The sequence below is a fragment of the Tursiops truncatus genome, chromosome 5 (genome assembly GCF_011762595.2).
Source record: "Tursiops truncatus isolate mTurTru1 chromosome 5, mTurTru1.mat.Y, whole genome shotgun sequence".
Lineage (NCBI taxonomy): Eukaryota > Metazoa > Chordata > Mammalia > Artiodactyla > Delphinidae > Tursiops > Tursiops truncatus.
In genome coordinates, this window is record NC_047038.1 from 51,334,731 (window position 1) to 51,344,584 (window position 9,854).

Genomic DNA, 9,854 nt, shown 5'->3' on the forward strand with positions numbered 1-9,854 from the left:
TGCTTAATTGAATGAAGACACTAAAGTGATAGCAGAAGACATTTTATAGCTTTAATAAATATCACCAAGCAATGCTAACCAACAACCAAAGTAAAGGGGTTATGCCCAAGTGTTGAAAAAGGGCATTTGTCAGAATGCAACGTAATTACCTGTTGAGTACAGGTATTGAATTAAATACCACCCTATAGATGTAAATCCAACTTTGACACAAAATAATTGTAACATCATTTTCTAGAAAAACTATGGTTTGTAATCCTTTGGATTGCATGAAATCACTGCAATTATTCTCTTGGCCTTTTGACTTTACACTGAACTTTCCTGGTGAAGAGGTACATTGAGAAGTGAGTGGAAAAAGTAAGGTGTGACAGCTGGAGAGATAATAACGTTGTATGTTTTCATCTTGCTATTTGAAGTAGAAGGTTAAAAAGCTTAATTTTTCTTTGCTTCAGTAAGAAATGACCATAACTCAGTGGCTTAAGAGAGCATAAATTTAGTATCTTACAGTTCTGGAGTTCAGAAGCCTATAGTCAGTCTCACGGGCTAAGATGAGGTGTTGGCTGGGCTCCATTCCTTTCTGGAGGACCTCGAGGAGAATCCTTTCCCTTGCCTCCTCCAGCTTCTAGAGGCTGCCTGCATCCTGCAGCTGGTGGCCTCTGCCTCCATCTTCAAAGCACATCACTCCAACCTCTGCTTCCATCATCACATCTCCTTTTTAGACTCTGACCCTCCTTTCTTCCTCATGTAAGGTCCCTTGTGATGACATTGGGCCAGCCCAGGTAATCCAGCATGATCTCCCCATCTCCAAATCCTCAGCTTAATCACACCTAGATCACATCTTAATCACATCATTTGTCAAAAGAGGTAACATATTGACAGGTTCCAGAGATTAGGATGTGCACGTCTTTGGGAGACTCTTATCCTGTCTGCCACAGAGAGGAAAATAAAAAAAGAAAAGAGAGAGGAGTGACTCCAAATCTTCTAGGAAATAAGTAGAATGCCATTCCATCCTCTAGAGCATTTTCCTTGACGCGTATCTTCATAACAGGCTCTAGGTTCTGAGCAGATTTGTCTTCAGTCTGTGGCTTGGCCTTCCCCTGCTCTGTCACCTAAAGGCAGTTTCTGGGCTTCTGTGCCAGTGAACTGCTGACTGCACTCAGCCCATGAGAGGGGCTGAGTGGGATGGGAGGGGGAGGAAGGGAGAAGCGGGGGTATTTCTTCCCTCCCTCTCCACCTCACATCGTGTCTCCTGCAGCCCAAGCTCCTCCCACATAACCCCACCACGGTTCCAGCTTCTTCTAGGTAATCCTGACCCCCTCCCTACAGGCGATCATAGCTCCCTGCTGCTGCTGCAGATCTCGGGGTTACCGCCCTGTCTCCTTTTGGCTTCTCTCTCGGTGGTATAACAAATTCCTGCATTCAATTCCCTCTCTATAAATACCCAAAGTGATTTCTCTTTCCCTAGTTAGGCCCTGATTGATAGAGATGGGGAGGAATTATTTTAAGTAGACAATGGGGGGGAAAGAGACACATTTCAACGATACTGTCACTGCTCAAATTAGCTCGGAAATTCCTTTCTCTTTGGGGATTGTCTTAAAACCAAGTCTTCAAGCCCCCAAAGTAAAACCAGAGTATGAATTTTCTAGAGCTGCTGCAACAAATAACCACAAACATGGTGGCTTACAAGAAAATTAATTTATTTTCTTAGTTCTGTGGACCAGAAATCTGAAACCAAGGTGGCAACAGGGCCGTGCTGCATCTGAAGGAACTAAGAGAGAATTCTTTGTTAGCTCCAGCTTCTATGGGCCCCAGACAGTCCCTGGCACGTGGCTGCATCACTCCAATCTCTGCCCCTGTTTTCACAATGTCTCCTCCTCTTTGCTGTCTCCTATCTCCCTCTGCCTCTACCTCATAAGACACTTATCATAGGATTCAAAGCCTACCCAAATATTCAAGGATGCTCTCATCTTGAGAACCTTAATTACCTCTGCAAAGATTTTTTTTCTAAATAAGATCACATTCACAGTTTCCTCAAATTACCAGAGGAATTATGTATTTCCCTCAAATACATACTTTTTCTGGGAGGGGCACCATTTAACCCACCACGACTAGTTTCATTGCTTTATAGTCAATTAGGAAAATCTCTTACACACACACACATTCATTACCCTGCTTGATCATCAACTTCCTTCACTCAACTTAGCTCTCAGTGTTCTTTGCCGTTGCCAAAAATTAAATCAACTCTGAAAGATAAGCAATGTGCTCCACGGCAGCATAAATAGAGGGGAAAAGTGATTTGCCAACATCCACAAAAGTTGGTCAATGGAAAAGTTGTGCTTTGAACAGTCTTTCACAATGGCTGACTCTTCCAATCAGCAGAAGAGGGATTTGGGTCTCTGTACTTGAAAAATCTGCTCAGTCTACTTCACACTCTTCTCTGCCCTCACGCAGCAGTTGTTTTTTTCTGTTTTTAATCCAAATATATGTTTTCTGTTTATTCTTAGTACATATTCATCTGCCAAGTTAAATATGGTCAAGACAGCTATTTATTGGTCCTCTGACTCTTTTTAAGAGTAAAGGGAGGTCCCTCCTAAAGGCATAATTTTTCACAGAATCATCTGAAGGCTTAACTTACATCATTGTGTCCTGGGTCAAGTTGGTGAATGACAAACAGTGACGTAAATGAAGATTTAAGAGGATCTTGCTGAGATTATACTCCAGTTACTGGCTTGAAGCAAATAGAATCCTTTAAGAAAATATATGCTGTACTGACTAATGCTCACCAACAATAAACGAGGAAGAGCATTCGCTGTAGAAATAGAACAAGTAATTGCTCTGAGTCAAAAAAAAAAAATATGTGCTTCATCGATGAGTCAACTTTCAGATAATTTTTAATGTGAGGGAGAAACAAGGTCCTCTGGAGAATATTTGTAGAATCTTTAGGAAGTGGAGGAGAGGAAAAAACTGAGCTTTACGAGCACACCCTAGTGACTGGTTAAACAGCGCCTCTCTCTCCGCGGCTGGAGCCGGTGAAGCCTTACTAGAAGTAGAATACTAATAGTATACTAGAAAGAGTTTTCGTACAGCGTTAATTAAAGTGTAAAGAAGAAAGAGCTTCTAAAATCTTCTCTCTTGTTTCCTTTTTAAGTCTCTGAGTAGCCAAATATATGACTGATCATGCAAGGATATGGGTTATTCTAGCAAATCACTAACCTGACACATATTTTATGAAACTCCTAATAGACTTCCTGTTGATGAATTAAAGCTACCAGCCACGGTGCTGAGGCCGTGATCTACATCTCCAATATTTACTACAGCCCTGCCCTCTTACAGATAAGCATCTTAGGACTCAGAAGAACAAAGACTTTACCCAAGGCCACAAATAGAATTACCTCAATTCCAAAATGCCATTGACATGGGACTCACCATTGATTTCATAACTGCTTTACAGGGACCAACAAAAAACACACTTCGTTGAATGTACAGCGCTGTTTTAAGATCAATTGTGCTTTCAAAAACATTAAAATTTGAAAGGAAAAAAGGACATCTGAAATGTACAGAAATATATATATATATATATATATATATATATATATATATATACACAGAACATCAGCCCTGAGGAAGGGCTTCATTTCAAGGTCTTTCTGGTCCCAAGACCAAGCTCTCACCATGACAGCCCATTAGCTCACTGCGCTGTGTATCAAGTCCAACAACTGCAGCTTACACTGAGAACTAGAATTAGTACCATGACTATTCAACAAAACCACATGGTTAGTCCTCTCCGTCTCTGGTTAGCTTTTCTATAATCTGCATCATAAGGACTTTTTGTACAACCTGGTATCAGGTATCATTGATTCATCAACATCTTCCTCATCCATCTCCTTCTTCCGCAAATATTGTGAGCCAGACCCCATGCTGGGTCCCTGAAGGGACAGCAGAGAGCAGAATTCTGTCCTCATGGAGTTCATCCATGGGTTGGAGGAGGTGGGAAGAAGGGAGGCAGGGGCATTATCTAGTAATCACCCAAACCAACAAGAGGTAGAAGCGGGTATGTGCTGTGCAGAGAAGTTCACAATGCCCTGAAAACCCATCTAGGGGGATTGGATCTACTGGGGGAGATCTTGGATGGCCTTCCTGAAACATGGTCTGGGAAGAGTTGCTTCCTCTAAGAGAGAAAAGAAGAGGATGCTCAGCAGAGCAATGTGTGTGCAAAGGCCCTGAGGTGAGTGAGAGCAGGAGGGGTACAAGGGAGTGGAAGCAGGCCAGTGTCACTGAAGGGCAGGGAGTGACGAGGCTAGTGAGATGGCAAGAGCATCATGGAGGGTTTCAAAATTCACTAGACCATTGTCCAGAACAGTGGCCTAGTAAGAGTCCAGATTCTGGAGCCTATTTTCTTGGGTTCAAGTCTCCATTCCATCACTTTTTTTTTTTTTTTTACTATTTATTTATTTATCTTGGCTGCTCCCACTCTCAGTTGTGGCATGAGGGATCTTTAGTTGTGGCATGTGGACTTCTTAGTTGTGGCATGTGGACTCAGTTGCAGCATGCATGTGGGATCTAGTTCCCCAACCAGGGCTCGAACCCAGGCCTCCTGCATTGGGTGCATGGAGTATTACTCACTGGACCGCCAGGGAAGTCCCTCCATTCTATCACTTATTAGCTGTGTTACTTTATCTCTCTGTTTTCTCATGTGAAATATGACAATATTAATGGAAGGATTAAATTAATTAATATGGTGTATGTAAAACTTGAGAACAGTGCTTGGCACACGTTTGATTCCACACATATTTGTCATCATTCCAAGAACAACAGGGAGACAGGGCAGCTTAGTGGCAAGAGAGTGACATCATCAGGTCTGAATTTCAAAAAGATTACTCTAGTTTCTGTGTAGAAAATGGATTGTAGAGAGGCAAAAATTCTAATTGGGCTGACCAGTTAGAATTGTTGCAGTAGTCCAGGTGAAATTTGGAAAAGGATGGTGGAGGGGTGGTGAAGAGAGAGGGACAGAATGAAGAGATAGGCGACAAAATCAATAGGACCTGGAGAGACAGCAAGGAAAGTCTCATCCCAGTGTCATCATTCTTCCCCCTTGACAACTACAAAACCCACCCGAAAGGAAGACTCAGAGACAAAAGCAAGACGTCAATTTGCAAAAAAATTGTGACGAAGCCTGAAAATAAAAACACAACAGATATTTAAAAGAAAAAAAAAAAAAACCCTGCAAAACTATCAAGGTTACCAACTTTCCATGATGGAATAAAAGCCATTTTCAGACATGATTATCATCTCCACATCTGCAGAAATCAGCATCGCACGAGTCAGGGATAGAGGCATTTTACTAGGTAATCAGTGACTGTCAGGAAATACTCAAGGCTTCATTTATTTGGGGTACTAGAACTAGACAGGGTGATCTTGTTCTTTTGTTTTGTCGTTTTCTCTTGTTGTGATTTTATGGCAGGATGCAAAGTGTTTTATAATGTACTCTCTTTGGGGTGTACTCATTCCTAGTGGAGGTGTGCAAGGCATCATTTTTGCTTCTACACCCTCTGTCCTCCACCCCCTTCTGCCACCTTCAGTGCTGAGGGGCTTTCTTCTCTACACAGCATTCCCCTGTCTTTTCTGAGTCCTCCTGCCATATGGGAGGTCCTCAAGAAACTCCCTGAGCTCTTCTCTGGTGCTGGGTTTCCTACATGCAAGGGCCTTTGAGCAGAGGAAATTTAGGGTCATGGGGAGAAGGTGGTTGGAAAGCTTCTGGCCATGATTCAGAGTCCTAATAAGACATTGTAGTGGATCGAATAGTGTCCCCCAAATTCATGTCCACCTGGAACCTCAGAATGTGACCTTATTTGGAAAAAGGGTCTCTGCGGGTGTAATTAGTCAAGGATCTTGAGATGAAATCATCCTGGATTGGGGGTGGGCCCTAAATCCAATGACTGGCATCTTTGTAATACAAGAAGAAACAAAGAAACCCAGAGGAGATGACGTGAAGATGCAAGCACAGTTTGGAGTGATGAGTCTGCAAGCCAAGGAAGGCCAAGAGCTGGGCTAGACGTGAGAAGAAGCAAGGAATTGTGCTCCACTAGGACTCTGGAACTGTGAGAGAATAAATTTCTGTTGTTTAAACCATCAAGTTTGTGGTACTTTTCTACAAGAGCCTAAGAAACTAACACAGATGGAGCATTGGTGCAGGGGATAGAGAGAGTCAGAAGAATGGCAGAGGGATGGGTGGTGTCAAGGAGAGAAAGACAAGGTCTGAATTAGGAACTCCCATCCCTCCCATCCCAACAGACTGACTTTCAGGACAACCCTAGACCAGAGTGCGATTTCAGAATCAGAGCTAAGACTCTGTTGAACAATTAAATAAACCTTACATGGTATGGCAAAAATTGCTGCCTACTAATACCTCTTCTCCCCTTCTTCCTTTTAGTGATAGAACTGCCCCGCCAAATATTAGCTGGGCACATGGCCACCCAGCTAGAAACTACATTTCCCACTCTCCTTGCAGCCTCAGGGCTTCGGCCCAGAATGTTCATTGTCACCACAGACCATGAACCTATAATGTAAGGTCAAAACTTCATCTGGGCTTAGCACCTAATTCTGAGAAACCAGTTGATGATAGGGGTCATGGAAGTTAATTGCCAACTTTTACTCAACGCTCACTCTCTTGGCATTTCAAACCCCTTTGTCACCAGGCTATGGCTTGTTTAAAGCCCTCAGTAAGAATGACAGTGCTGTTTGGAAATTGACTCCAAAATGTGCAATCAGCTCTCTTTCCCAGGTTTAACAAGTGCTGAATATCTGACCTCCCCAGAGGACCATGACAGTGCCCCCAAACGGGAAATGTCCAAACTTTCCCAGGTTTAACAAGTGCTGAATATCTGACCTCCCCAGAGGACCATGACAGTGCCCCCAAACGGGAAATGTCCAAACAACACATAAGCTGGGTGGTCCTTCCTTTGCCCTGTCTCCGAGTCCCTAGGCTCTCCTTTTCACTCCTCTGCTGGCCGGAGGAGTGTCCCCTTAGAGCACTTTGGCAATGCAGTTATTCACTTGCATTCCCTGCGTGACAGCAGTGCCTGGGGAATAAATTCTCCTCTCCCTGACATGCCTGAAAGGGCAGCCTCTTCAGCTGATGGAAGAATTAACCTTATAAACCAAGGGCCTTATTACCAGACACAGCTTGCAGCCCTACAAGCCAACACCCAGCCCTCTCCTCTTTTCTTATTATATAAAGAATGTCACAGTAATATATGGAATTGTTTTGATGGTCACCCATTAAAGGAAGGCAAAAGTGTATGCAGGGTGGGTAGGGTAGGGTGTGTGAGCACAATTTCCAGCATCCCAGGTTATTCATCCATTTAGGGGAGAGGCTTCTGTTGATATTACCAGAAAACCCGTATCTTGAGTTTGGCCACCAAGTGTGCTCTCTTAACAAATTCTAAGGCAGTAGTTGATGAACTTTCATTTCTCCCACTTTCACTATGGGGCGAAGCTGAGAGAGAAAAGGCTAGAAAGAGGTAGATACTAGAAACTGACATGGACATCTGCCTGCCCACAACAGGGTCTTGGGAGTGGACCCCGCTTCCTGGACTCTTTCTGTGGGGGGACCAGAGGTTTTATTTTCATCAGATAAGTCTGACACCAGGTGTGAAGATATTCTTCTGGAGGAAATAACTTCCCAAATTCCTATTTTTACTGCTTTCCTCCTTGGTCCCCCTCGAATTCTTGAGTGCAGGTATCAACTGTATTCTAATGATTTGTTCCCATTTGTCTCAAAATAGCACAAATCCAGGTATTGCACCTTTGTTTATCCTCACCTTGGCAGCCTTGCTCCTTCAAACCTCTCTAATCCTTCCCCCACCTTTACCTTGGGTCAACCCTTGGCAAGTCCTGGCTGGCCTCTCTCCAGAGCCTCCTAACTGTCCCTCTGCCTCCCCGATGATTCATGAACTTCCTGAAACAGAACGAATCCTTCTGCAATTCTGCTTGCAAACCCAAACTCACTGTCCATGGTCTAATATCTGGATGGTACCAAAACCTTCTGACCCCAGCTGACTTCTCCCCTTTCATCTTGCCTCTCTCCCCCAACAAACTCTTTACTGTTCCTTAAATGTACCCTTAGGCCTCAGTACATTTACATATCTTCTTTCTGCCTGGACGCCTCTCTGCTCTACCTGGTAAACTCCTACTCATCCTTTAGGACCCAATTTAAATATCATCTTCTCTTTAGGACTTCCCTCCAGGCAGAGTGGTCTCTTTCTTGTCTGGTGTCTTGCTTTGCTTTACACTTAGCTTTGTTATAAAGGGCATTTATCACTTTGTATCGTATTTGTTGCATGATATGCGATGCTATGATTGTTTGTTACACAACAAAGCTGCCTAAGACAGGTTATTTTCAATTTTTCATTATATGTAATACTAAGATGGTTGTATCTCTGCTTATTTACTTTGGATAGATTCCCAAAAGTGATATTATGGATGTGAACAGAAGTCATAAACATTTTTAAGGCCCTGGATACATGTCACAAAATTATTTCCCAGAAATGTAATAACTCACACTTCTACCAGCAGTGATGAGAGATCCCTATTTATACCACACTCAACGGTATTGAGTTTTATTTAGAAAATAAAACACAGTTTGCCAATGTGGTTAGTGGGAAAAAAATCTTATTATTTTAATTTACTATCTTTAATTACTAGTGGTTTAAAAATTTCCCATATACCTGTATTTTGTATAAGTTGCACATTTATGTCATTAGCTCATATTCTCCATATTTGTTTGTAAAATCTCTCTATGTATTAAGAATACAAATCCTCTGTCTTGTCATATTTCTTTTTGCAAACTTTTAATCCTGGTTTCTTTCAGCTTAATTTTGATATTGCATGGGGATTTAATTTATTCAAAACTTCTTTTTTCTTTTCATCATACATTCCATGCCTTAGAAAGTCCATCTCCATCCCAACATCCAATAAACTTTAACTTAAAGAGTCTTCTAGATTTTAAGGTTTCCTGAGGGTGAGGGGAGAGCTTAACTCTTCAGTCAGTAAATTTGGTAAAAAATATAAGGTAAAATCTATTTTCCCTCAAATAGTTAAAAAGTTGTCCCAATATCATGTATTTAGCCATGTTTTCTTTCCTTTTTCGTTATGTTTATCCAAAAAATTATCTTATTGAAGAGTCTATTTCTGGGCTAACTCTTCTGCTGAATGGATTTCAGAGGCTGGATTTTTATGGTCATGTTATATTTTCTAGAAATTAGATTTCTCAAACTTCATAGTCACCCATCTACTGACTTGTATTATGGGGCTGGCAGTCTTTATTCCACATTTTCCTGTTTGAGTGCAGCTTCCTTGGGAAACTTCTCTTAACCCCCAATCTAATGAAGTGCCCCTCCCCAGGCCTCATGTAATAATACCCTTTATTACAATTCACTGTGCAGAATACCTTAGCTCTTATGCTGCTAGACAGTCAACTCCTTGAGGACAGGTTTTTTAATTTCATTATTTTGTACCCCAATTACCTAGTAAGTCCAATGCCTTTCTCAAAGTAAGTGCTCAACGAACATTTATTGATTTGAAATGAGTTAAATTGAGTTGGGTTGAATTGAACAAAATCATATTGGATTGAATTGCTAGTAGGTTATAGACTGAGATGTCTTTTCTTAGCAAGTGGCTGCCCTTTCTGTATCATTCAGGCTTTAGCCAGGTAAATAGAAACCAATCTAAGTATTTAAAACAGAAGAAATTTAATACAAGGGATTGTTTGCCCAGTTGATGGAAGAACTGAGAAGCCAAACAGGCGATGATGAGTGAGATACTGTGATTTATAAGAAATATATTTATGGTCAGTCATT

The 9,854-nt window shown here is 41.9% G+C and overlaps 1 long non-coding RNA gene across 1 annotated transcript; it reads right to left on the reverse strand.

The window, feature by feature from the left end:
* Nucleotides 1-1,674: 1,674 nt before the first annotated feature.
* LOC141278683 (uncharacterized) lies at nt 1,675-9,322 on the reverse strand. The gene is made up of 3 exons (XR_012331722.1): nt 9,295-9,322; nt 7,868-7,954; nt 1,675-1,765 (listed from the first exon to the last, which is right to left on the reverse strand). It is a non-coding gene; the product is annotated as an uncharacterized lncRNA (long non-coding RNA).
* Between the last annotated feature and the right edge of the window lie 532 nt (nt 9,323-9,854).